We start from the raw sequence: 26,325 nt of genomic DNA, 5'->3' as shown, positions 1-26,325 counted from the left end.
AGTTATTGTGTCAATCAAATCAAAAGTTTTTTTTACACTTACTCTGATGAGCAAGAAAAGTCAGAAATGTCTTTGGCTTTCTGTAATACTCATGGAAGTTATATAAACGTAGCCTAACTTAAAAACATGTACCAAAATTATGCTAATGTTGTATTGGTTTTTTTTATACTATACTGACAGCTGTTCATTAAGTTGACAAAACCTTTGTAGTGCTACATAACACAGTGGAATCAGTCCACTTAGAAAAAGGGTTCTGAAGCACAGTGTAGTGGAAAAAATGTATAAGAGAAAATATAATTAATTATTATTTGTCTTCTTGGAAGAGAAATTATATGATTTCTTTGACCTTTTTACTAATGCTATTTTTCTAAGCAACCACACAAAAATTACTGATAGAATCCTTATCCAGATTTTTTTTTATTAACTTAATTTCCGAGGAAACCAAGAACTTTAGATTATGTTGTTGCAAGAGGGCTTTGATCTAGAGAAACAGATTAGCCATGTCTGATTCATTGGCAGCAGTATCTTCGTCGTATTACCCTACTCCAGTTTAAATGCTCAATAATAGGAAATCATCAATTCTTAGTAACAATCTGAAGCTCACGTGTTTAGTAAGGACTTTTGCCATTTTAGTATTAATTTTAAATATTTTCAAAGATAAAGAAATTATCTGTTGCCTTAACAGATTTAGCATAACTTTGCTGATCTTCAGTGATACAGCCTGATGGTTTTACATACATTCATGTTGAAAACAGTGTGCAGTGGCAGGAGTTGACTAATCATTCAGCTCAGGATTTAACATAGCAATAGTATGTGGGAGCTTTCTCTAAGGATACAATTTTAAAAGTCAGAGAATTAATTCAAAGTCAAACACCACTCTGCTTTCTGTTCAGGTTCCTGCTCTCTTAGTGTCTCCAACAGAGTTTGTGAGCAACTTCGTGTGATGATCCGTACTGAAGCTGCTTGGCCTTGAACCAAATGTCCAGGAGAAATGAAAATAGTTAGCTACAAATATGGAGAGCTGGTGATATTACTCCAGGAATCCCTTATAACGAGGTATGTAAGTAGATCAGTTTGTTGTTGATGTATTTTCTGTAACTTCAGTAGAAGTTCCTGTCTCTTAGTTTGTCATACTAAAAGTTTATGAGCTTTGTGCTAGAGACGCCTGTGCACAATCATACCTTTTTGTTGCATCAAGTTATTTTTCTGTTGGTCATGTGTCCATATTTTCTGAGGTTGCTGACAGTCAGTCATAAGAAAAGTAATTAGATTTCATTTCAGCAAAGGATTTCCATAATTCTGCAGAGGAACCTTGCAACTCACACAGAAGAACAATCGCTTCTGTATGATACAACAGTGAAGACATCAAGGTCATGGACTCCAGATTCTGGCTACTGCCCTTTACATTCCTATTTCCCTTCAGAGGTAAATGCTGTAATCACTTTTGAGAAAGATTTGCACCCCATTTTAACATTTTCAAAGTACCAATAAAGGACAAAATTGAAAGAGCACATAGGTATGCTGAACTTACTTCTTATCCATATGGGAACATACCTTGTAAGATGTGTCAGCCTCATTGATGTATCTGCTGACATCTGTACAATTATTATGAAAAAAAATGTACATTTAAAAAAAGACATAAGTGCTACAAATGTTCATGCACGGTCATCTTTCCTGGTTTTGCTTTTTGCCTTTTTTTTAAATAATTCAGTTGATGTTTCTGTAAAATATGACTTAAAGGAAGATTTATGGTTTTAAACTATTGTGGAGTGTTGACCTTGGCTGACTGCCAGCTACCCATCCAGCTGCTTTCTCATTACCCTCCACTGCCTTCCAGACGGGATGAAAAAGCTTGTGGGTTTACTTGCCAGTTATGATCAGAGGCAAACCAGACCTGATTTGGGGAAAATTAATTCAATGTATTGCAAATTTAAAATAGAGTAGGAAAATGACAAAAAAAGACAAAACTGAAAACTTCTTTCCCTAACCTCTCCCTTCTTCCAAACATCAGTTTCATTCCTGATTCTTCCACAGCCTCCTTTCCAAGGCAGCTCAGAGACGGTGAAGAACCCTGGCTTACGGTCAGTTCATAACACTCCTGCTCTACTGCTCTTTCTTCCTCACAATTTTCCTTTGATCAAGCATGCAGTCTCTCCCATGGGATACAATCCTTCACACACTGGTGGTCCTTTCCATGGGTCGTGCTTTTTCAGGAGATGCTCCAGCATTGGTCCTCTCCACAGACTGCAGTTTTTCAGGAACAGACTGCTCCAGCCCAGGTCACCTACAGGCCACAGGTCCTGCCAGGACCCTGCTCCAGTGTGGGCTCTCCATGGGCTGCAGCTTCCTTCAGGACACATCCACCTGTTCCACAGGGGCTCTCCAGAGGCTGCAGAGTGGACAATTGCTCCATCGGTGTCATCCACAGGCTGCAGCAGAAAATCTTGCTTCTCCAGAACCTGCACAGAGGATTCTTTGCTCTAACACATGGAACACGTCCTCCCACTTCCTCACTGACCTGGATGTCTGCACAGTCATTTCTCTGCCATTTTTCTCTCTGTCTGTCACAGCTGCTGCCTGGTGCGCTTTACCCTGTACCCTTTGAGAGCCTCAGCAGTGCCCTGCTGTGGGCTTGCTTTGGAGCTGGAAGGAACAGGCTCTGTCCAGCCCTTGGTGTCTTCTCACAGGGGTGCGTGAGACCTCTGCAGCCCTCCCTCAGTACAAACTCTTGGCATGTAAAACTGGTATGAATATTTTTGTTTTTTACAGAAATTTCTAAATAATATAACAAAGCAATAATTTCAAAACAATAATTTAAATTAAAATATAAAATATATTCATATATACGGACAATGTACTCACAATTGGCTTTTTGGTCTATTCTCTTAAGTCTCTTTCTTTTATACAATTCCCCTCTGATATCTCTCATGAACATCTTTATGATTTACTCAACTTCAACAGAAATTTCAGATACTCTTTGGTTTTCATAACAATTCTGTTAAATGTAGATTTTTAGTTTGAAATCAGGCTTTAAATTCAGAGTATTTTAGTGCCAACTGAATCACATTGTTTGATGATGGTTTAAAAGTATATTGCTGCTTATAACACTGATTATTTATACTCTCTTAAAAATTATTATTTATACTCTCTTATCAATGGCATGATAAGAAAGAAATAATTTCCTATAATGTACCAAATTGATATCTACAACAGTTTAGTGAAACATTAATTTGAAAAATTAATTGTGCTTTGATTCCTATTCCCTATTATAAAAATGAAGCTCTGTATCAATATTGGCAAAATATTAATTATTTGCTGAAATTTTGGGCAGAATTTTATTGACTTCTGAAATATAAATGAGCAAGAAAAGTATCATGCTGACATTTTTCAGACAGGTAAAAAATATGCTTCCTAAGCCAAAAGGAATTTTTAAGACAATACAACTGGAAAATCAAGAATTCAAAAAGCTAAATTTTTTCATACTTTCAGCTTTTATACTTAAGTCCTTTTAATGGAACTACTTTATCTACTGCAATCTGTAGAATTTGGAGCTGCTCCTCAGTTAAGTTCATAACAAATTTTGTATGTGACTCATCCTCTAAAGTCCAAAAATAAATCTTCTCTTTCCTGCAATTTTGCATAATTGGTCTCTGATAAGAGCAGAAGAATTATGCAACTATTTGATACGTATTAAGGCAGCTGTTTGAGACATATGTGGTTTCAAAAAGTTACTCATATTTTACTTTTTGAAAGTAGAACATCTTTCTCATGACATATTTTTAAAAGAAGGCTGGGTCTGGAAGCTCAGAACTTGCTGTATTTAAAAGAACTTATGTAAAACTGGCTACTGATACACTGTGTGTTGAAAAAGACAGAAATATTTTATTCATGAGTTTTGGATCAAACCATATCTAAATAAGGTTGCACTGAATTGTGTCCAGTTCTCAACTATAAAGGTAAAGTGTGCTCTGTCATGTCAGTAGTTATTATTATTATTATTATTATTATTATTATTATGTAACTGCTATAGAAATGCAGATTTCCATCAGAAATAGAGACTTCCATCAAAACTGTAAAGGATTCTACAGCAAAAAGATTCCATTGCCAGACCAAAATAAAACCCTTCCTTTTTTAAAGGGCTATAATATTACTGTGGGGAAAAATGCTCCATTTTGGAACTGCATTTTTCTTGTATGGCTTTTCCAATTTAATTTAAATTGTTAAAAAAGATCAATGCCATCAAATGTTTAGTTCCCTTGGATCCATTACATGTATTTATTCACTGTTGTGTCATCAAACCAAAAAAATCAATCTTTTGCACAGCTCTAGTTAATATAATGTGCCTGCCCTGACCTTCCAAGAAAGCTGTGCATAAACAGGAAATACAAATTCAATTTATAACCACAATGATGAGATGAAAGAAGGCAATTCTTTAAAATGAACCTAAATAATTTTCCCCTGACCTCTCCCCACACTTCATACAACAAAAAGAGATAAAAAGCAACTTGTTTGATTGCTTCTTGCTAAACTGAATGTGGATACAAAAGCAATCACTAAAAAGCTGGTCCTCCATTTCAGCAGTTATGTGGTATTTGAGTGGAAATACATCTGACTTTTCAGCATTGTATACATTTGAAGTAGGAAAGGTTTTATGTTATGTAAGGCATGCTTTGCTAAAGATTCCCAGAAACAATTAGATTTTCTTAAAAGTTTTGCCTTTCCTGCATAGATCTTATGACTTACACAGTTCTTACAATGTATCAAAAAACATGGAGACAGAGGAACTGTGCCAAAAGACTTTGGGGGTTCCAGGGATTTGTGTTCAGAAGTCAGGCAATGCCAGACTTGCCTAAAACCTTACATGATCATATTTGTCACTGTACACTCTTTAGCCTCCTGATCACATAATAGTGTTTTAAGATTTCTCTTTCTTTTCATGCACAGGATGATTAACTTTCATTTAATAGAATTCAATTATATCCTCTCTTTCTTTTATTTTGTTGTAGTGTCTCTAGTCATTTCATGGAGTCAATTGAAACTCAGAAGACCGATTTATTAATTTCTACAGGAACTTTTCTGTTCCAATCAGAAAAATATTAGTAGAACTCGTCACAAGGATTATTCAATTGAATTTATGCTCAGAGGGGTCTGCTGACATAAGTACTATTTAGTCCATTTTATAGAAGCCGAAATGAGTTGTAGGGACATTTTGTAGTCAGAAAAACATATCTTGATGCCCAGCCCAGACATTAGAACACAATTTTCCAGTACAGATTGCATGTTATGTTCAAATTGCAGCTGCTGCACCATGGAGGCTTAAATGTGCATATATATATATATATATATATATATATATATATACACGCATGTGACTGTAGAGCTCTCAGAAAATGAGAAAGACATTAAATGAAAAATCACTTTGTTGCAAGATGTTAGCTCTCAATTTTATCACAGCAGAATCTACCAGAAGTGAGTTACAATAAGGAGCCCAGCTACAATCTCTAGCTTACATTTTTCTTAACCCATAGATTCCTTAAAAGTAAAAACTCATCCCATTGCAATGGCATCCACATCTTTGTAAGTGCTCATGCTTCTTAGACTCTTTCCAAGCTTGTGATCTTCAGAGAAAGAACATGGGATAGCACATTTTCACCATTCTTGCCTCTCTTTTGCTCAGATTGTTAATTATATTAATTAATTGAATGTCTTCTCTTATCTCCACCAATGTACTGTACATAAAGTGTCTGTTTTACCAATGGTTTTTATAATAGTTTTGACTGACAAAGTCAGGATTCAGAAAGACTTTTATTCTGCACTTGTAAGGAAAGCAAACTTTATTCATCATAGAACCATATAGTCATAAAATGATTCGGGTTGGGAGACTTTAAAGATCCAGTCCCCTGTGAAAACTCTGTCCCTGCTAAAGTGACACCTTTTCACTCTTTTCTTTCCAATTACAACACCACAGTCTCTTATTTCCACCTTTGCTGACTTCTGCTTCTTTCTATGCTTTCTACTTACACATTTCCAGGCCCCGAACCAAGATGTTCATCCCATGTCCAGCACCAGCAGAACATCAACTTCTTTCTGCAGAACTGTCTGTCCCTCTTTCAACATTTTCCCATTTTCCATGTTCTCAGGTTCTCCCTTTCAGTTTTTGTAGACTCAGTACTTCCCTTCTGCCTAGCTGCTTTGTTTCTGCAGATTACTCTGTTTCTCCAGTTGTTTTCTCTTACCAGCACCCATTTCCAGTTACCCCAGTCTCTGTGAGGCAGCTGTTTGAGACATATGTGATTTCAAAAATTAACTCGTATCTCACTTAGGCTCCTGACAGTCTCATTGTGCTATTTCTGTGCAGGTTCCTCACCCAGTCAGGAAATAACCAGTGCTGTTCAGCACTGAGCCTGGTGCCCTTTCTAGCATCAGTCTGAGGCAAGCTTAGCCTAAAAAAAAGAACTTCTCTGGAAACATAAGATTCCTATGTCAAATTTGTGTGAACTTTACATTTCTTTTAATCATATAACTCATAGACAGCTTCCAACAGATTTCACTCTGACAGAAAAAGTGAATACTGTAATAGTTTGCCAATTTTCAAGTTCAAAGCATGAATTAAATTGGTTTCTTTTATTGTATCATTTTCTTCCAAAGAACTAAACCACCTTGGCTAGAAAAATAAAAATAATTTCACTTTGAAACAGACACTCAGCACAAGAAATTTCAATCTGACTGCTTAGATTGGCAAAGTCTTAAATGCCTGAGCACAAAATCTTGTAGTAGGTGACACTGGATCCTTAATGACTTAGAGTCTTACAATGTGTGAGGGAAATAGTCTCTTCATCACTGATTTATTTTGCTTCTCTTCTCTTTTGTTATTCTTAACTGCTTAGAAAAATGCTGAAAATATACTGATACATATGTTAAATTATGGAGGGGTTTTGTTTTCCCCATTTTCAACACAGTTTTCTCATACAGGCTACTGGGCAGACTATGCAAAGAAGTTTAGACTTTACCTAATGAAGCAGACTTTGACAAATATTTCCAAATGCTGATAGGATTTTCCTTTTATTCATAGTGAGACAAGGAGATATGATTTCTCCCTTTTTTTCCTTCTTGCCCATTCTTGTTAAAAATCCTTGCTACTACTGTTCAAATTGATAAATATATATAACAGTGAAAGTAAAAATTTGATGCTCTCTACTTTTCTATAACATTGTCTAGGTGGTGAAAATAACCTAGATTTTTATCTCTAGCATAAGAGATAAGTATCTCTGGTATATAGATACACAGTTTTTGAATGCTCAGATAATTGTTATTTACACTCCTATTTGTAAATCCACAGTTGTCTTTCAGAGCCAGTTTATTACTCATGGTACAGTCAGATGCCATATACCAAAAATATTCAGAAAAAGAAAGGATTGTGAGCATGTTTGGATATAGATAGTCCCTTACCCTCCTGCAGCTAAGGAATCTGAACAGTGTCCTCTCTCTCTCTGCAACTCAGACATCTTCACCTCCAAAATGCTTTTCCTGTTGCTGTTCCAAAGCACCTGGGTGGAAAATTTTGTTTGAGCATAAAACTGAATGTAACAAAGTCTAGAACAATCTCATAAGAGGGCTGAATGCCCAGAATAACATCAGTTTCAGACAAGAAAATATAATTGCTTTTTTGATAAAGTCCAAAATAGACTTCTCTTCTGTTGAGCTTACCTACAGTATGATATAATGAAGAATATGTTTCTGTCATCACACACCTATTACAAAAAGCACAAGCTCCTCATGGAATCCTAGTAGATGTGTTTTAGAAGATTCACCTTTTATTTGTGTCATGGAAATAGAAATGAAAAGACTTTCTGAAAAATTAATAAGAATTGAGAGATCTCCCCAGCAATGGTGGTAGCAAACCCTTGAAGCTGTCCTTAGGAGCAAAATAATTGCCTTCACTTTAAGCTGAAGAAGCAATGGTCAGAGAAAGTTTAAATCCCTTCTGACTATACTTGATTATGTTAAAACAGAACAGTGACAGTCTTGGCAAAATGTTTGTTAAAACCTCCGAAAGGAAGAGGGCTTCTTTAATTCAAGTACCTGATGCAAAGGCAGAATAATAAAATGGTAAATATTATGGCCTTCTGTTTAGAAAAATAGAAGCATGATCTGAGTTTAGAAGATATCAGTTTACAAAAACAGCAGCCCATGTTCTAAGATTGAAAAATATGTATATAAAATAGAAATTGGCATCACTGTTATGTATTATATAACAATAATTTTTAAAAAAGCTGAAGCAAAGTTAGTAATGGCAAAACTACTCTGATGAGATATTTTTTAATATGTATTATTAACATATATTTGGATATGTCTGTAGTATCCTTAGAATCAAATGAACCCACAGGTGCTATTAAATCTTTTAGGAAACCCAAGATGACTTAGTTTGATTCAGCCTGGGGCGCCAGTTTTGATGAGCACTCTGTGGAAAGATACATTTTGGAAATATGTGCCCTAAACCCAGTGATTTTACACACACTCTGTGTACCAGGAAAGACCACTGACAAACTAATTCAGTGCTCTTACAAGATTTTCTGAAGCCTGACTTCAACAAGTTATATCTTCAAACAGACTCTGTGCTACACTGTGACAGTTGCACATGCGTTGCAAAATGTCAAGATAAATATTCTCACCACATGCATTATCATAAGTTTATCTGTTTAACCTTATCTCAAATTTACAATTATAAGAAGTAATTTTCCCAAAAAATTAATTTCAAATATTTCTTCTATATTCCATTTCCCCCTCGTTCCCATGTGTACTGTACTTGAGCACAGTCTTTAAAGAGATGTGTATATTACTAATTATTTAGAAGTGTCCATCAAGCAAAATTTGATTTAACTGTGGTTAGATGACCATAATTTTTAGAGCTATCAGAGAACCATCAGTTAGAAACTTAACTTTGAATCAAGAAGACAAAATTTTGCAGTGTCAAAATAAGATGCAGTTTGACAAGTCATTATGTAGTAAAGATAAATTTTGACATTTTTTCACGAAAATAAAATAATGCCACAATTGACTTAATTGGAATAAAAAATGGCAATTAAGGTGATTGTGCCACTACAAATAAATATCATGAGTGTGTTTATAGCAGTGGCAAATTTCTGGAGTTATTTCAGACTTCTGGGTCATACATATGTTTATATCTGTAATGTGATCGCACAGTATTTATTACTGTATGAACCTAATTATCAAACTTAAGTGCTACCCAGATGTCTTCCACTTTCCTGAATACTTTTAAATTGCTTTTTCAGATTAAAAAATAAACTCTTTCTCGATTTTTTAAAATTTTTTGTAAACAACACAGGGAAAAAAATCAGTGCAGTTTAACTATTTTATAGAAAATAAGCAGCCTGTTTCAAGAGTAGTGGCAATTAAAAGAAGAAATAAACAAAAAGAAGAAAATACAAGTATGTGCTAGGGTGATGCGGACAACAAATTCTCTGTAAGTCCCCAGCCAAGTTGGACAGGAAGCAATGAATGCGAAGGTGAAAACAATCTTGACCAAGTAGATAAAGAGAGGCAAGCGTCTCTTTCAAATGAAAGGGTCTTCATCAGGAAGATGTCAGCTGGAACAGGAAGAGAATCCATCAATTCTGAGCCTCGAGATCGAGATTGAGAAAAGCAGCTTCTGTTTGTTCAATTATACCCATCATTGGACTTCAGGATTTCTTTTGTACTGCTGGAAATGTTGAAGGCTATATTAACCTTCCTAGTATAAGGCTTTGTCTAAAAACTAGGATGGTCAAAGGACACACTTTATAATCTGTTTTTAGAAATAAAGGTTTAGAGAAATCATTCAGGGACACCAGCAGTTGCATTTGGTGGCTGACCAACAACAGTCTGAATAACAATTACTGCTTACAAAGAGAGGAAAAGCAAAATATTCTCTTCTGATTCAGAACGCAGGGGTTCATTCAACATATATTACTACTGCTAACATCGATGCCAAAAGAAAATACCCGAAATCCCACATTGGAAGCTCAGATTTTTTCCTCCAAAAATCTTCGTGTACATAATACAGCAGTGTCATATGTGCACTGAGCTCTGTATTGGAATATGAATCTTACAACACATCGCAACAGCTCTGCATTTCCAGGAAATTATTAGATGTTTTGTCATGTCTAGCAGTTTACTATTCAGAAGTCCCTTAGATTCAGGTTGTCTTCTCAGGCCCATAGATACACTACTGAAGTTATCATATACCCTCTGTAGATGTTTATCTAGCACAAAATTAGGTTGGGGAAAAACTTACAGGAAAGTTGTGAACAGCACAAAAGCATACTAATAGTTTAAGTACAGGAAAACAGACTCTTAATCTAACCACTTGTCCTGCTCATCTTTCTGCCCTCTGAAATTTCATCCTAGGCTGGAAACTGGTCTAACTAGTAGTTAGAAAGTTTATCATTCTATCAGCTAAATATATGTAAAGCTGCATTGTACACAGAATTACTACAAATGATAGGAAGGTAAAGAGGCAGAATGAGTATGAAAAAAGGTCTCATAAAATAACATTTTACACTGAAATTTGGCACATGATGCAATATATCTTAGATGAGTACATACTGTATTTTCTAATCTCTCAAGCAAAAAATAATTCTAACATTTTTAATTGTGACTGAAATTTGTTTTTTCAATCATGGTACTAAGCCAAAGGTTATGAAAAAGGTTTGGAAGACATGTAGACACCTTTTTCTTTATTTTAAAAAGAGTTAAGTAATCCATTATTGCATAGCACAACTAGAAATGGATCCCAACATAGAAATTCCTACAAAAATATGCTTTATATATTACCTTCAAGCGCTACTCACAAACTACTCTCTCAGAATCACAAAATTTTCAGCATTGGAATGACCTTTGGAGAAAATCTAATCCAACTCCCTCTGTCTAGGAAGGATTGCCTAGAGTAGGTGACACAGGAATTCATCCAGGTCAGTTTTGAACGTCTCCAGAGAGGGGAAACTCCAAGACCTCCCCGGGCAGCCTGTTCCAGGGCTCTGCCATCCTCAACACAAAGAAATTCTTCCTCATGTGGAGGTGAAAGTTCTCCTGTTTGAGTTTGCTGCCATTGTTCTTTGTCCTGTTGCTGGAGACCAGTCAAAAGAGTCTGGCACCATCCTCTTGGCATCTCCCTGAGATATTCATATTCACCAACGAGATCCCCTTCCAGTCTTCTGTTCTCTAAACAGGCCCAGCTCCAGAAGTCTGAGCATAACAGAGTTGCTCCAGACTCCTGATAATCTTTTCTGGACACTCAGCACTAGCTCCTCGTGCTTCTTGCATTGAGGAGCTCAGAACTGGAAAAAAAGTAAAGACACTAACATTCAAGAACAGAAAGATCCAAAAAACAGCTGTGTTTACAACATTCATTGAAAGCTTTTCTTACATCTAGCAGGAAAAATAATTAAATTCTTCATTTTCATTACTCATACTATTTCCCTAATTAAAAATTCTGTCATATTGTTATTTAAAATAGTTTTTTCAATAATTCTTTTATTAAATTGAACTTTTGAGGTTTGTGAGCTCAAAGGAACTGTCAGGATTCTTATATTTGGCAGATGAAATTTGCTTAATGAATTTTGCTTTATTGATATGTGAGAAAAAGTTGTCATCATGTTCTCATTAGGTACCATTATACGTCGTAGAGAAGATTCAGAGGATATCAAGGATATCTGATATCAAGCAATAACCACGTCTCACAGAATTGCAGAAATTCTGCCTGTTATAGGAGCAGACACAAGGAGAAAAGAAAAAAATGGGGAAGTTCTAGACATCCTAATTATAACAGTCTGCTATGTTAATGCAGATATGTGTAAAGACAGATATTTTTTAGCTTCTTGTAGACTGATCTGTGTTGTTTTACCTGGATCCAGAGCCTTTGGTCATCCTTTGCATACTGCCTTTGTCACATGAATCAATCATTGTTACACACACTTCCTCTGAAAGAAAATTTCACACCTTAATCCAAGTATAAATAACATGACAAATGTTATTATAGACAAATACAAGAAAATATTTTCACAGATTCAAAAATAGTAGAGGTTCTGAAATGGGCAACTAAAATATATATATATATATTAACAGGAAAACAAGATTAATTTTTTTGAAAGAAAATAAAGCATTCATAATGGCTTTCACAAACATATTCCCTTTTAAAAGGAGTTATATCCTAAGCTGCATTTACAGTCAGCAGAGACCTGCAAAATTATGATCCATACTATTTTTATTTCTTTTTTTATTTCTTTCTTTTTTCAAATGAGGTCTTTAAGAACTGTGGTATTTCTGAAAAAGGAGAACAGCTCAAAATAAGCATATTCATAAGGAAGGATGCAAGGATCTCATTAGTCATCTTCCTTAGTACAATTGTCACTTAATAGGAAAAGCAACACACAGGACATAATCCTGCCTTTTTTATTAGAGACAAATTCCCTGTTAAAAAAAAATCACAGTTTCATTAATTAATAGCTTCCATCTGGGGAGAGAGATTAATATTTCTGTATGAAAAAAATTTCAACATGTATTTCAATCATGTAGACTACTTGCAGACAACTATCTCTAGATTGAAAGGTATGTTGAATAAGACAGTTTCCCTGTTGTCATATCCCGGTTTCTTTGTCTTTTTCTTAGGCACTGAAATGTAAATAAAAACTTATCATTTGAATTGGAATTGCTGCCTCCTCCTCCCCCTTTCTTCCTTTCAATTTTCAGTTTTGACTGGAATGCTCTAAGAGCAGCACTTAAACTAATTGCAATTTTTGCTTCACCCACCCTTTTCAATTCACCACTTTGTGCCTTCACATAAAGGAAAGGTGACCAACTTCCTCTGAAGGTGATGCTAATGCAGTTCAATAAACAGCAGAGAGATCAGGGTGACCTGAAATGGTGCAAGCTATAACAGAAAGGCATTTCATTTTTTTCTATTATGAAAATGAGATTCTCCTTTAAGTGTGGTTATTGAGGTGCAGAAACATAATGTAAAGTAACATAGACTTAAGCAAGATGACCTCATTCATCATCCTGGGGTCAGCTAAAGATGTTGGAAGCATTCTGGGCACTGGTTAAAGCAAAAAAAAATCAGGGAAAAAATTCTTATTCTCTTTGGGATTGACCCTTTAAACTACAGCATACTGCAGAAGGAAGAGCAGAGCCTTTACATTAGCTTTCAGCATTAAGCATTTGCACAGCACCTGTGCAGAAAGCCAGTTGTAGCTTGAAGAAATGTTTAACCAAGTTCAGCAGTATGGAGTGAAATTCTACACATGCTCTGATCTTATAATTGGTAAAGAGGAGGAAAAGTGGACATCACAGCAGGCAGAAAAGGTGTTTCAGTGGGCTTAGGATAAGAATCATAAATTCTGACTGGAGCGCAGCTGCTGGGCTGCAATGCACCTTATGCAAACAATTCAAATGGCCAGTATTTTTAGGTGTTTAGTTACTCCTCCAGCTAGCCAAAATTATTCAAATGTGCTTAAGAACTGTGTTTACAAGGAATTGATGAGGGGGCAGACAAGACACCAGCCGCTAACACAGAAATGTGCCTACGGGTTCAGAGCAAACAGTGCCTCTCACAACTGCTCCATGCCTCTGACCATATGGTGCTCATCTGTTCATCTCCCCAACCATTCATTTGGACTAGGATGTTGAACTGTGCCAAATAAGCTTCCCAGGGAGTTTTCTCACATGGATACAGGGGAGGATGATTGTGTTATCCAAGCTGAGCCAATCCATCCTCTCCCCTACAGGCCTTTATGAATAAAAGTAAGATGGAAAACTTGCAAACACCCTTCATCAGCCACCATCTCCAATGGCCCAATCCCTAACCCAGACAGTTGTCTTCAAAAGTCCCTATAATTTCCTTCTCAAAGCTATTGTTTAATTGCCCAGCTCCTGAGTGCCTTTTTCTGTCAAGAAATTTCAAATTATACGAACTTCCCAGACATTTCTATATTCCTGGAAAACCTGTTGATCTAGGACTTCATGTCTTCCTTTCATTTTATTGAACTAGACAGAGTTCTGTAGTTTTGAGTTTGTACTCAGACAAAGATATCGTTTCTAACAATAGTTCATTGTCAATTCTTTCTGGAAATTTTCCAGATGTTGCTTTAATTCATTTTGTGGAGTCTCCTGGCTCAGTTTTAAGTCTTGTTTCAATTCCTCTTGGTCCTATATCAATTCCTCTTGGCTATTTTTACATCTATGAGCATCTCCATTATTTATTGCATATTGATTCGACAGCCATATGAACACACAATATGCTTTTCTGCTAACACCAGTTTCAGTGCTTCCTGTCCCAAGAAACTAAGTATTTTTGATCTAATGGATTGTCTTTCTGAGCTGGGAAAATTGATTCTGTTAGTGAAATATGTCTTTGATGAAGCTAATATCAAACTAAGAGTGAAAAGAGTTTTTCTACCTAAACAGTAAAGGCAGAAAACCAAGTATTTCCTCAATTTTAAGGTCACTTTCTTTTTTCCCTTAGTACAGTATTCAAAGGAAACTCCTTATTTTTGCCTCTTTCCTCCCCTCTAAGCCCCAGATCTGCGCTGACAGGGACAGCTTGGGGAAAGAGGGATGCTGGCCCCAGAGCAGCCTGCTGATTCCCCAGCTGCTGGCTTTCTGGGGTCTTTCTTCAGGCACTGGGGGCTGGTCCAGAATTCAGAAAAATTGATTTTAAATGTTCCCACGTGTGCTGAGACAAAGACATTTTCTTTGTTTCGTGACTTGGACTCTAATTTTAGGTAGGACCTACAGTGATGTAACTGCTTTGTACAACACTACCTTACCTTTTTACATAATTTGATTGCCTGAGGAGTAAAAATACATCTGCAGAAGTAATACATCGATTTTTTCCTCACAGCTTGCCTTCATACACATCTTACTCTGAAAAGTTTATTGCTGTTATAGTTGTCAATATACATATTATTTGAATGGAAATTTACTAGAAGCTAAGTACCACATCCTGGTTTGTCTTTTATCACATTCAGCTGAAGATATTAGTGAAGAAAATGAATTCCTAATCAACTTGGAGATAAATGATATAGAAATTCTGATTTTCTTGTTACAGTGTATGCAACTTCAGTACTCTTAATATTATACTTTATTCAGAAAAGTCTATTTGTAGTAATATGAATCAGGAGACATTAATAAATCTGACAGCCTCATATATCCAAAAAATATTCTTCATAACAACAAAAGAATTGAAAAAAGAAAATAAAAAGGGAAAAAAAGGAAGAAAAAAATTGGAATAATGATAATCACAAAACATGTTCTGATTTTCACTCAGTTGCAGCTTTGCAAGGAATAATAAAGAATCATCTTTAAAACTTCCAGTTTCAAATTATGGGGGCTGTGTTTCTCTTTCAAGCGTGAGTGGAACTTAAAACACCTGGAACAGTATACCCTTTGATTCTATTTATAAACTTTAACCATCCTGACTTCATTGCCTTTCACACACTTTAAAAATAAGAGTAAGCTCATTATTATTTTCTATTACCATACACTATAGTGGCAGATGCACTCCCACAATCAAGGACAGAGTTCTCCACGATAAACACATTTAAGGTACATAAGAAAACCACCTCTTTTTGAAATTTTGAATAGAAGCATCTTACATTGCTTTTCTTGAGCATTCTTTACAACAAAGAAAATAATTTTTGATCCAAGAAGTTCTCTAGTTAATCCCATGTCATTTGACTTAAGGGTCTTATCAACAAAGAAAGTTTCTTTTTATTCTTTTCAAGGGTATGAAAGCTTAAGAGAAGTACCATCTCTCCAGACTTTCACTGCTGCACTCCTTTCAATAACAAAGCCTTCACATCTCTGCTTCTCTCCTTATTTCTACCACATACTTCATATCGAGTACCACATACCAGCAGGCAAACTTGATGAGGGAACCCAAACATGAAAAACCGGGATTTCTAGGTTTGTCTTTCTTTTTTGCTTCCCTTTATCCCACAGTGCCCCTGTGCAGTCTCATGTCTTGCCACCACCCAGCTCTACTGTCCACTGCTCTTGTGTGGGTCTCTTGCCAACACCGACTACAGGAAATACACCTGTGCTACAGGAAATACACCTCCTGGAGGTTTTTTGTCAAAACTGTGTAAACTTTTACAATCAAATCCTTTCATTTCTTATCTCTAAACACAGAATGTAATCTCTTTGTCAGCCTATTCTAATTACAATTTGCTTCACTTCTAAATTGCAAGATACATTCTGCTCCAGGTCTAAATTCAGTAAAAGAAATTAATTTGAATTTAAATTATTTTATAACACTGTAGCATTTCAAATTTTAGTAATTTAACATCTATCTTGTATTTCTTAAATTCAATGCTTAGATCACATGTTGAACACACTTTTCACTTCTTCACACTTGAAAGGAAATTTATGTCCAGAATCTATACTTATTGTGCCACTGAGCGGAATATTAACAACAATATTTATTATTTGTATTATGTTAGTGTCTGCAAATAAAATTTGGCTGAAGGCCCCATGGCATTAATCAATGTAAACATTGTTACCTCTTGAGCAGTAACTAAACATCGCTCCATAAGAACATTAATAATTTGTACGGCCAACTATCAAACTCTTTAATATCTTCCCTGTGTATCCATGTATTCCACTGTATAGACAGGAAAAATAGGGGAAGAAGAAGGAGTTCTATTTCAATTTTCATCCATATGCTTGCAGAATCTAGGCCTTAAAAAGCAGGTCTTGGCAAGGTATGAGGTGTCCAGGGCACTTGAAACCTAATTAAGTCTGTGAAAAGAGTTCTGATCCTAAAATAATGTTTGCATTTTATGTAAGTTTTATTAAAAGCTACTCTTATGAAGATCAAATTTTCTTTTTTCTTTATTTTTGTTTTAGTTTTGATGCTGCATATATCTATTTGGGTGTCATCTAAAAGAAGCTATTTGTGAAATGGGAATGGTTTTCTTTCTTTCTCCCTGGAAGACCTTACACATCCTGTTCCTCTCCTCATCATGAAGACTTCATGCCATGTATATCAGAATACATCTTTGAAGTTACCATCAGACAACAAGAAACCTCAATTTCTGCTCTGTTTCTTGAAGGTGGTTCCAGAAATTGCCTTTTTTTCTGACCTATATATACTTATCTCTTCTCATTCTTTCTTAAAGAGGGAATTTTTTATCTTTTTTTAGTTTTTTTCTTTTTTTCCTATTCTTCAGAGTGGTGTTGCATCACTAGCCATGAAGTGATTTGGTGACAAAACAAAAAAACCATGAGCCCAGTGGCTAAAGTTAATAGTTATTTCTTAAATCTCTGGATTTGGCTTATCACTTGAGAGGCATAAATAGATCCTTTACTTTTTTTTCTCTCTCTAAATTGTTAGGCTGAACATTAGTCATTTTTATATATGTTCTTATCTGCAGATGACTCTAAATACCTCCATTTTAAACTATCTTAAATGATTCAGTTTCATAATTTTTGGAAAATAATTCTTGTTTGATTCAAAAACACAGAAGGGAGACTAATGTCAGATAATCTTCATGTAAAGAACTGAAAAAAAATTCTAATATGACAGATCTTCATATGCAATGCATTCACGAGAAAATTAAGTTTTTCCACCAGCCCCCATACACTTACAGTGACAGCCTCCATGCTCAACCTTACAGAATTGTCATCCACCCTCTCTGAAATGTGATGTACAGTGAGCAAAAGTTCAAAAAACTTTCAAATATGAAAGGAAGTTTGAAGAAGTTGGGCAACAAATAGAAGTACCAGAAGCTGGAATAAATATTGCTACATGTCACCAGCCTAACAAGTGAATGTGTAGCAAGAAATTTATGACAACAACTCTAGAAGAAGGAATTTGTTGCCCTAACTAGAAATAAATCATTCAACAATATGAAGATATCAGAAAAATAAGAATCAGGAAGCTGGAGTCAGCAGAACCCAATTTATATCTAGTGGGCATCCTGAAAAGCAGGGGTCTCAAAACCTACTGACAGCAAGAGACAATGACTACTCTGGCTTTTGCTGACAAGACCTTTACCACAATTGCTTGCCATGTCTTTTTCCATACCATCAAATGAAAAGTTTGTTTGAAAACTTCTGTGGTAAAAGTGCACATATAGCTATCAAAATGGTGACAGCATCAATATTTGTTCTTGCTTCAGAGGAATTGAGGGGCACACAAGAACAGAACCACACCTCTCAGGGACAGTGATCCCCTTATCTCCAACCCATTCATGAGCCAGGCTGTGCTCTGTGAGCAATTGCAATTGCTATTCTGCAGTTTCTAACCTGAAATTAGGCCCCTGAAATTCAGGCCACAGTTTCTCAGGGAACAAAGTGCCGGCCACTCCACAGCAGCTCAGAGAGGGGACCCTTGTCCCAGCCAGAACCACTGCTCCAGACCAGGTCCCATGGTGGCCTAGCCTCACTGGCTCCATCCTGGGCCCAGCCTTTCACACACTGTTGGAGACTCACTCATGTGTTCTTCACCTTTCCTGGTCTAAGAGTGATATTCATTCACTTATGCTTTTGGTATAAAAAGTGGAACATTACCAGCAGTAACAAAATTGATCTACTTTTTGTTTGGTTTTAGGTCTTTATAAACCCACTCATTTAAATGGGCAGATGTAGCCAATACCTCATATGTTTCGGCTGCATCTTCAGATAGGATTCATGTGTCTTCATGGCAGTCTTGTGTTGTACGATGAGCTTCATTCAGTGATTTCTAGGTTATTGGTATTATTACATTAATACCAATATAGCTATGAAGAAAAAAAGGGGATTTTCCTTCAAAATTTTTATATGCAACTAATTTATCTTGTTTGGATTTCTGTGTGTATATTTGCAGGCATGTGTAGATGCATTTTACTTGCTCCAGTTACACGATAGGAAGGCTTTCTTATGGACTTCAATTCCAATGTAAAATTTTTAGTTGTTATGGTCCTTTCATTTCTTCAGTGTATACTCCTTTATATTAAAGTGGCTCTGTAACCCCAAATAAGTGTGAGCAAGCTGTATAAAAGCTTTAGCAAAATTGCATCTGAATGATTGTAATTCAAACAAACTGATGATACAAATGCATATATTTATATTTAACACAACGAATAAACCCGGTGTGTATGACAAATCATCCTGTGAGTTAATGACAGAGGTACCAAATAGATTTCCATCTTCATGACACTACTAATTGTTTCAGTGGAACTGCTCCCATGAGAATGGAGAGGTAGTTGAAGACTTGACAGTGATAGGTATTTAACCACGTTACAACTCTAGGTCAATATTCCTCATATCAATTTAAGCTTCACTGAAATCATGGCAAGTATGTCAATTTATATTTGCTGTTGAATTTTTCTCCTGCTCATATTGTGAGATCATCCTTAAGTAACTTGTATCTGACTTCTGATGCAAGCTTACATTAGGTCAAGTTCTGAATAAACTCAGTGAAATTCTCGCTGAAGGTGCAGAACTATTGCCTGTAGCAGCTGATAAACAGTTATTTTTAAAAGACGCATTTTATCTGGGCTAGCAGTAAATGCAGTTTTATAAATTTATCTGATTTGATTTCAAATCCATACAAGTTTCAAATGTTCAAAGAGTTAACTGAAGCACAGAAGTTATCAGACTCATATTCACTTAAGTAATCATGAGGAAAATCACAAAAAAGACTAGAGAAAGGAAAAGCAGAGAATACATAAAACATATAATTAAATTGACAAGGAAGTAGTGAGAAAGAGATCAAAAGCAAAATTGTTTTCTACATTTGAAATTTTTTTTTGATTTTTTAAAATTTTGTTCTTTTCAGGATCACATGAGAACAAAATGTTATTCATGTTAATACTTCTTTGTGCTGCTGTGATGTTAAAAAAATTCTAAATAGACTTCTGAAGGTTTTATTGATGAAAATGGTTTTCTGCAGAAGGGTGGTAGATATTTGAGCGATAGCTGCTGATTTCTTCCTGGGCCGTAGATACTGTGGAGGAGGAAGGAAAGGTGTCATTTATAATTTTGCTCATCCATTTTTAATATTCCTGTTAAAACATTGTGTTGGGATCCAAAACTTCAGACAAATTTTCAAATATTGATGAATAGACACATGTTTTTTCTAATTCCAGGGACATGGGTATTCACATTCATTCTACTAGCTACTAACTTTTAACTTATGATTTAAAGATTGAATAAATTAATTTAAATTTTCTTTATGTTATGACTAGTGTTTCCATTTCACTCTGCTCAGACAACTGTTTCAAATTGCATTCTCAGATGCTATTCACAAACTACTCCAGTACTGCATTTTAAGCCTTGCATTTCTCTGTTTGGATTTACTCCCCTGAGTTTCCCAGAATTTGTCATTACTCTGGTTTCTGAAAGTTCAGCAGTTTACATTCTTGCAAGTCTCAGACCCCTCAGCACTAGCACCCTTACAAACAAAACACTCCCCTCTCTTCTGCTTTTCCTTTTGGCTATCTGACACAACCTGATGGCTTTGGCTGCTTCATGCTTTGCTTTTAATCACCTCAGATGTTTTGGATATTCTGTTATAAACAGTGATTTACCCATATATTCTTGGTTTAAAGATTTGGTTTAGCTTGCAAACATGAACATTTTTTTCTCAGTTTGTGTTTAACATAACCATTGATCATGTTAGTCTACTACCTTTTCTTGAATCAGACATTTTCATTTCAGTCATAAAGCAACTGTTCCTGGTAACTAACTAAGTAAAGGTCTAATATTTTAAAAAGAAATTCCACCAAATTTCTCCTTAACCAGAGATGAAGCCAGCATCCAGAAGTGCATGAATTTGGAGGGAAGAAAAGAACTAAAGCAAGTATCTGCTATATAATCCTTTACTGAAATTATGAGGCCTTGTGCTTCCTTCCAGGAAGAAAGCAAGTCAGGTTAGAAATCTGCTGCATGCACACTTTCACTGTATAATTTGGCTTCTGAAGGATTTATCACAGAGTAATCCTTACAAGTATAGAGACAGAATGTTAAACTGTATTCGCTCGGTGTAGTCACTATATTCAGGTTCAAACTGATTGCCATATCTGAAAGAAAGAGTCCAACTCTTCCACATTCATAATCACTGGGATAACAAATGCCATTTCACACCCTGACAGCTTGATGAGGCTAGCCTTGAGGATTTTGTTTGTTGATTTTGTTGCCTTCACAGCTGAAACTATTCATGACCGCGTCTGGAAGATCAAAACTATATTTTTTAACAAATACACTATTTGAAAACAAAGAGAACATCCAAATCTGGCTTCAAGGCTTGCACTACATTTGGACTCTCAGAATCCTTGATTTTTAATGTCTTTTCATTACCCAAAATAAATTTCCTTTTAAAAAGTGCATGAGATCTACCAAAAGAAGGAATAAGTGACATGAGTAAAAAAAATAAATAAATAAAAAAAGAAAAGAAAGGGAAAAAGATTAGAAGATGACAACATTTAATGTACTTTTGCTTTTTTTCCCAGTGTCTACTGATGTTTCCCACTATTTGTTCATATTGCAAGGTGTGAACCAATACATTGGATAAGAAAACAAAGAATCAAAATTAAATACTCCTTTACTATAACACAAATTCAGGAACTTGACAGAACAGCAAAATATTGATCTCTCAGAACATTTTAGTTTCAGCAATTTAAACATCTCTCACTTTTGATTTAAAAAATGTTAAATTTCTTTCATAAAATAAGATTTTGGAGCATGCTGCAATGAGCAATTGCAAGAACTTAGGCACTTCAATGAGGCTGATAAGTTGAGACAAGGGAATTCAGGTTTCTGAAAAACTTAGAGTTTAAATGCTTTATTGACATATATGATGTCTTTACAAAAGAAGATATTTGAAAATGCATTTAAATATAGTACATAGTATTGCAGAGGTGGATAAAAATAGGTGAACACCAAATATATTTTTATAGTAAATTTAGGAAAAAAATTTAGAAGAAGAGAGAGCATAATAAGAGTACTTTTCTCAGACATATACTTGCAAAATATCATTTTGTTCTCAAGGTTAAAGACAGCCTTGTTATTTTCTGTGACAAGGTATAGCACTGAGATTTCAGTAAATTATTTTCAGGCTGTTTCTAGTGTTAACTATCAAATTCTATAAAAAAACATGTGTGTTGTCTTGCAGGTTTTACAACGAAGTCTAAAAGAAAGCCCTTTAGACTTACTACATATCATTACTGTGTGAGATTTTGTACTGAAACAGACTCGCAGTAGCATACACGTGTTAAGCTAAACAGCCATAATGTTGTACTTTCTAAAATCCTTATTTTTGCTTTGAATTTTCAACTTAAATAAGTATCATACACCTGGATCCTGCATTTATCTTTGGTAATTCAGTTCTTTCATTTGGTAGTTATGCGACAAATATTGATGAGACAATGTTATCACAATTAAAATATGGACAAAATGACATCATAGTAACATTGTTTGGGGAATAAGAGCATCACACACTGAATTAAAAATAAGGTTTATTGCTCAGTTTTCTCATAAGAGAAACCACCCATTTTTCTACTGATGTGACAGTAAATCTAGATGTTGATGTAGCCACAGAAATTGGGGAAGGGGTAGAATCTAGTCCAGAGAGTGTTAATGTGCCAAGGTTTCAAAGAGAAAAATGTGGCAGCAGTAGAGATGGACTTTTCTTTTACTCTGGAAGATAAATCAGGAAACCTGTAGAGCTCCTTAGAAACTAAAATAAATGCTAGAGTTCCATTTGTAACAATTATCTTCGTATCAAAGAAAATCTTGGAAGCTGTCACTCACTCTTTGTTTTCCTACTACCCCTGCTGCTTTCTGATGGGCAGAAATACTAATGCATACATAGAAAATAACTATATTTTCTAATAATTATAATTAGTTGAACAGAAGAGATTTAGTTTTGGTGAGTAGGTTTTTGCTTGTTTTTAATGTATGTTTAGATAATGGAACTCACACAGCAGAAGAACATTTTCTAAAGGTATTAATGAATTTTGAGTAACACTGAGAGTGAGGGTCAGTGGAAATACCAGAGTGACAAGAAATAATTGAATGTCTTCAGACATGTTAAGGCATGTGCAGAGCACATCTAAAACACCCATAAGAACCTGTACATATAACACAATTCAATAAGAAAAAAGGAGTAGTAACCCTCTTATGTTGTTAGAGATCAGATTAAACCTTATTCTCTCAGTAAAACATGGCCTCTATGTCAAAAAAAAAAAAAAAAAAATCTATAAACTGAGTGCAAATGAAGCCTCTACCAAAAAGCAGGCTCAAGGGTTTGGCTGAACAGCAGCAGGAAGGAATTTAACATTGAATCTGAATACAAAACCTTCCATAAATAGTCATTTCCCAGCTCTGTATGTTTAACAGAGTCAGGAGGGTAAAGAATGAGCTGATAAATAAATCCATGGAAGAATTAGTAGTTTTGAACAAGTGATAGTGATGCTCGCTCAATGTTAAAGGCAAATTTAACAAACCAGGGCTATTGAAATTAAAACTATATAGAAGAAGCCTGACTACAGCTGGTATAAGTGAATGTGCCTATTCTAATTTACACAAGCTGAAACTGGCTAACATTAAATTCACTTATGAGTTGGCTCTAAGGTTGGCCTTTCTGAATGTTCATGGATACTGTGAAACTGCCTGTTCAGCCAGGAAAATTCCTATTCAGTTCCTGCACCTAGGACCTCAGAGGCTGTTTGGAAATATTCTCTCTGTTCTGAAATGCAGAAATCTCAGAAGATTGGTTTTTTTTTTTTTTTTTTGGACAAAGACCATATATGTCATTCATGGCTACCTTTTTAATATTTTACTTTTATGCCCAATTCTCCAAGGGAATCTGGCACCTGGTAAGTTTCTCTGGTGTCTACAGATGCTGTCATTGTTTACATTTAAATATTTTTTAAATTTAATCCTCAAAGTGTGTTGTTGTTTTAGAAGGCAAAAAAATGATAATAAGCTTGTCCACACTTTAACAAATAATCATTATTCTGATAGTCCTTATCACAAATTAGAAATCTCACTCTGAAGTCTACTAATACATTTTAAAAAAATGTATATAGCAACCGGTTCATTCAATAAATTTTTTTCCCACATCCTTGGGGTTGTAAGTAGATTCATGTACTGATCCAGTCAAAATAATTTGCACATCTGAAGCATAAGACAGTGTACAATAAGAGTGAGAATGCAAAGAAATATTGAAATATGTATATGTTTTCCACAGACATTATATTTGTAGGAGATATAAACTATGATTTACATGAGCATTTTTAGTTATTTGGTTTAATATTTACAGGATATACAAGCAGATTAAGGGATGTATTTGAAGTATCTTGTCAGTGAAAGCTTCAAGCTTGTGGTTAAGAATGAAAAACTTGTTATTGTCAGTTGAGTTATGACTAATGAAACACAAGAGTTTCAGTACACAGTAATGAGTGTCAGAATCAGAGAAGTCAGAGAAGCAGATTTCTGAAATATTAAAACTTCTTTATTGCCTATGTATGAAGAAAGTGATTTATTAAACAAGTTGCTGAAGAACAAAAGGAAAAAAAAGCCCATTCTTTTGAAATGCATTTTCCCTATCCCCCCTAAGAACATATTTATAAACCTGTACGATAAATGGAAAAGGTAAGCAAAGCATAACATTGGAATGTGCACTTATGAAAAAAAAAAAAAAAAGTGCAAAAAATCTGGCCAGCTGGTAGAAAAGTAGAATTAATGTGCCTTTGTGTATCAGATTTGCAAGAATGCAAATATTGCAGCTTTTGGTCAGATGGTTTAAAGATTAATTTCAAACAAGTAACTATTTTCCTTAAGGAAATGGACTAATAATAGGTCATAAGCATGAAAACAGGGCTGACTCTGCCATAAAAGCAGAATAGGTTGCCAACTAGAGCAGCAAAATATTGAGGGCAGCAAAATTAATTGTGAACATAATGTGTGGGTCTGCAGATCTTTTTCCTCATTGTCTTAAACTGCAAGGCTTTTGGACTTGTATGTATACATATGGCTAAATCAGTGGATCAAGGGTATTTTATTTAAATGATATTTTAAAACTACAGTTATATATACAAAGTCTTAGCATTATTATAAAATAAGATACCAGCTATGTAACTTTGTTTTAAAATACATCCTTACTTATTGTACCACAGAGTTTTCTCCCACAACCCATTAAATTTTTGTCTAAAACTAGTGTTAAATACCAGACTTTCTTCCTAGAAAACCCCAACAGACATATAAATGCAACAAAAACTCATCAGCAAAATAGATTATTTGATAATTTCATCTTTGATTGAGTGTCTCCAGACATCCAAAAGGACTCAAAGCTTTGACTGGCAATATCTTGTTCTGATTCAAGTCCATTAGTCTATATCTGCCATTTGTCACTTAGTATTGCACAGTCTTAATTATCCTGAATAATTTGGTGTTATCAACAAAATTTCTTATCCCTGACTTGTCACCCTTTGTAGAATGCATGTCTTGAACATTAACCTGATCTGATATGCACACTAATAGCTCTTTGTGGGTCTGAGTAGTGTAAACCTCAATTTTGAGCGGTAACAAGGATTTTGAGCAATAACCTCAACATGAAGAAATACTGCATTGGTACAGAATCTGATGCACCTTTCAGACCATCAGAAAGGGGCGTAAAAGAAAAGTGATATATAAAGGCACAGTATTGTATGAGTTAAGGTACCCAGGAAAAGTGGCACCCAGGTTTCTGTTTTCTAAAGTGAGGATGGACTAGAACCTAAATTAGCCATAGAAACATCACTATTTCATTGTAGCTGCAGCATTTCATTTACACTGCTGCCATGAGCTCTTAGCAAAATGCCAGTAGTAATTTCATATTTCCAAGCTTTATTATTCTCTTCTAATTTGCTCTTTTTTCTGTCTACTACGTTGAATTTTTCAACTTTTGAAATGTAATGGAAAGGTGAACTTTGGAATATCAACTGAGGTGGTAATTCTTATTTTGCTTGGTGGACAATGTTGGAATTCCATGTGGACTAAGCCCACCAACACAGTTAAAGCAAAAGAAAAAAAAAGTAACAAATTCAGATAAATCTATTGGACTAGAAATTATCATATTTCAAGCTGATTACAGCACTACCATATTCTATTACCTTGTGTTGTCTGATTTTCAGAAGAGGAAATGTATTCCTGTAGGAAGGAAGGATGGATATAATCATAGAAATTTCCTCTTTTTTGCAAAACAATCTTTCTGAATTTGGGCTGCTTCCTCCCTTGTTGCAGCTGCACAGACTTCAAAGTCAGGTACAGCCACTAGGGAATTTTGTCAAATTTGCAAAGATAACA

Source organism: Melozone crissalis, unplaced genomic scaffold, assembly GCF_028551555.1.
Source record: "Melozone crissalis strain CALT ecotype California unplaced genomic scaffold, PUWL_Pcris_2 ptg000006l_1, whole genome shotgun sequence".
Taxonomy (NCBI): domain Eukaryota; kingdom Metazoa; phylum Chordata; class Aves; order Passeriformes; family Passerellidae; genus Melozone; species Melozone crissalis.
Note: the sequence above shows the minus strand (reverse complement) of the source record.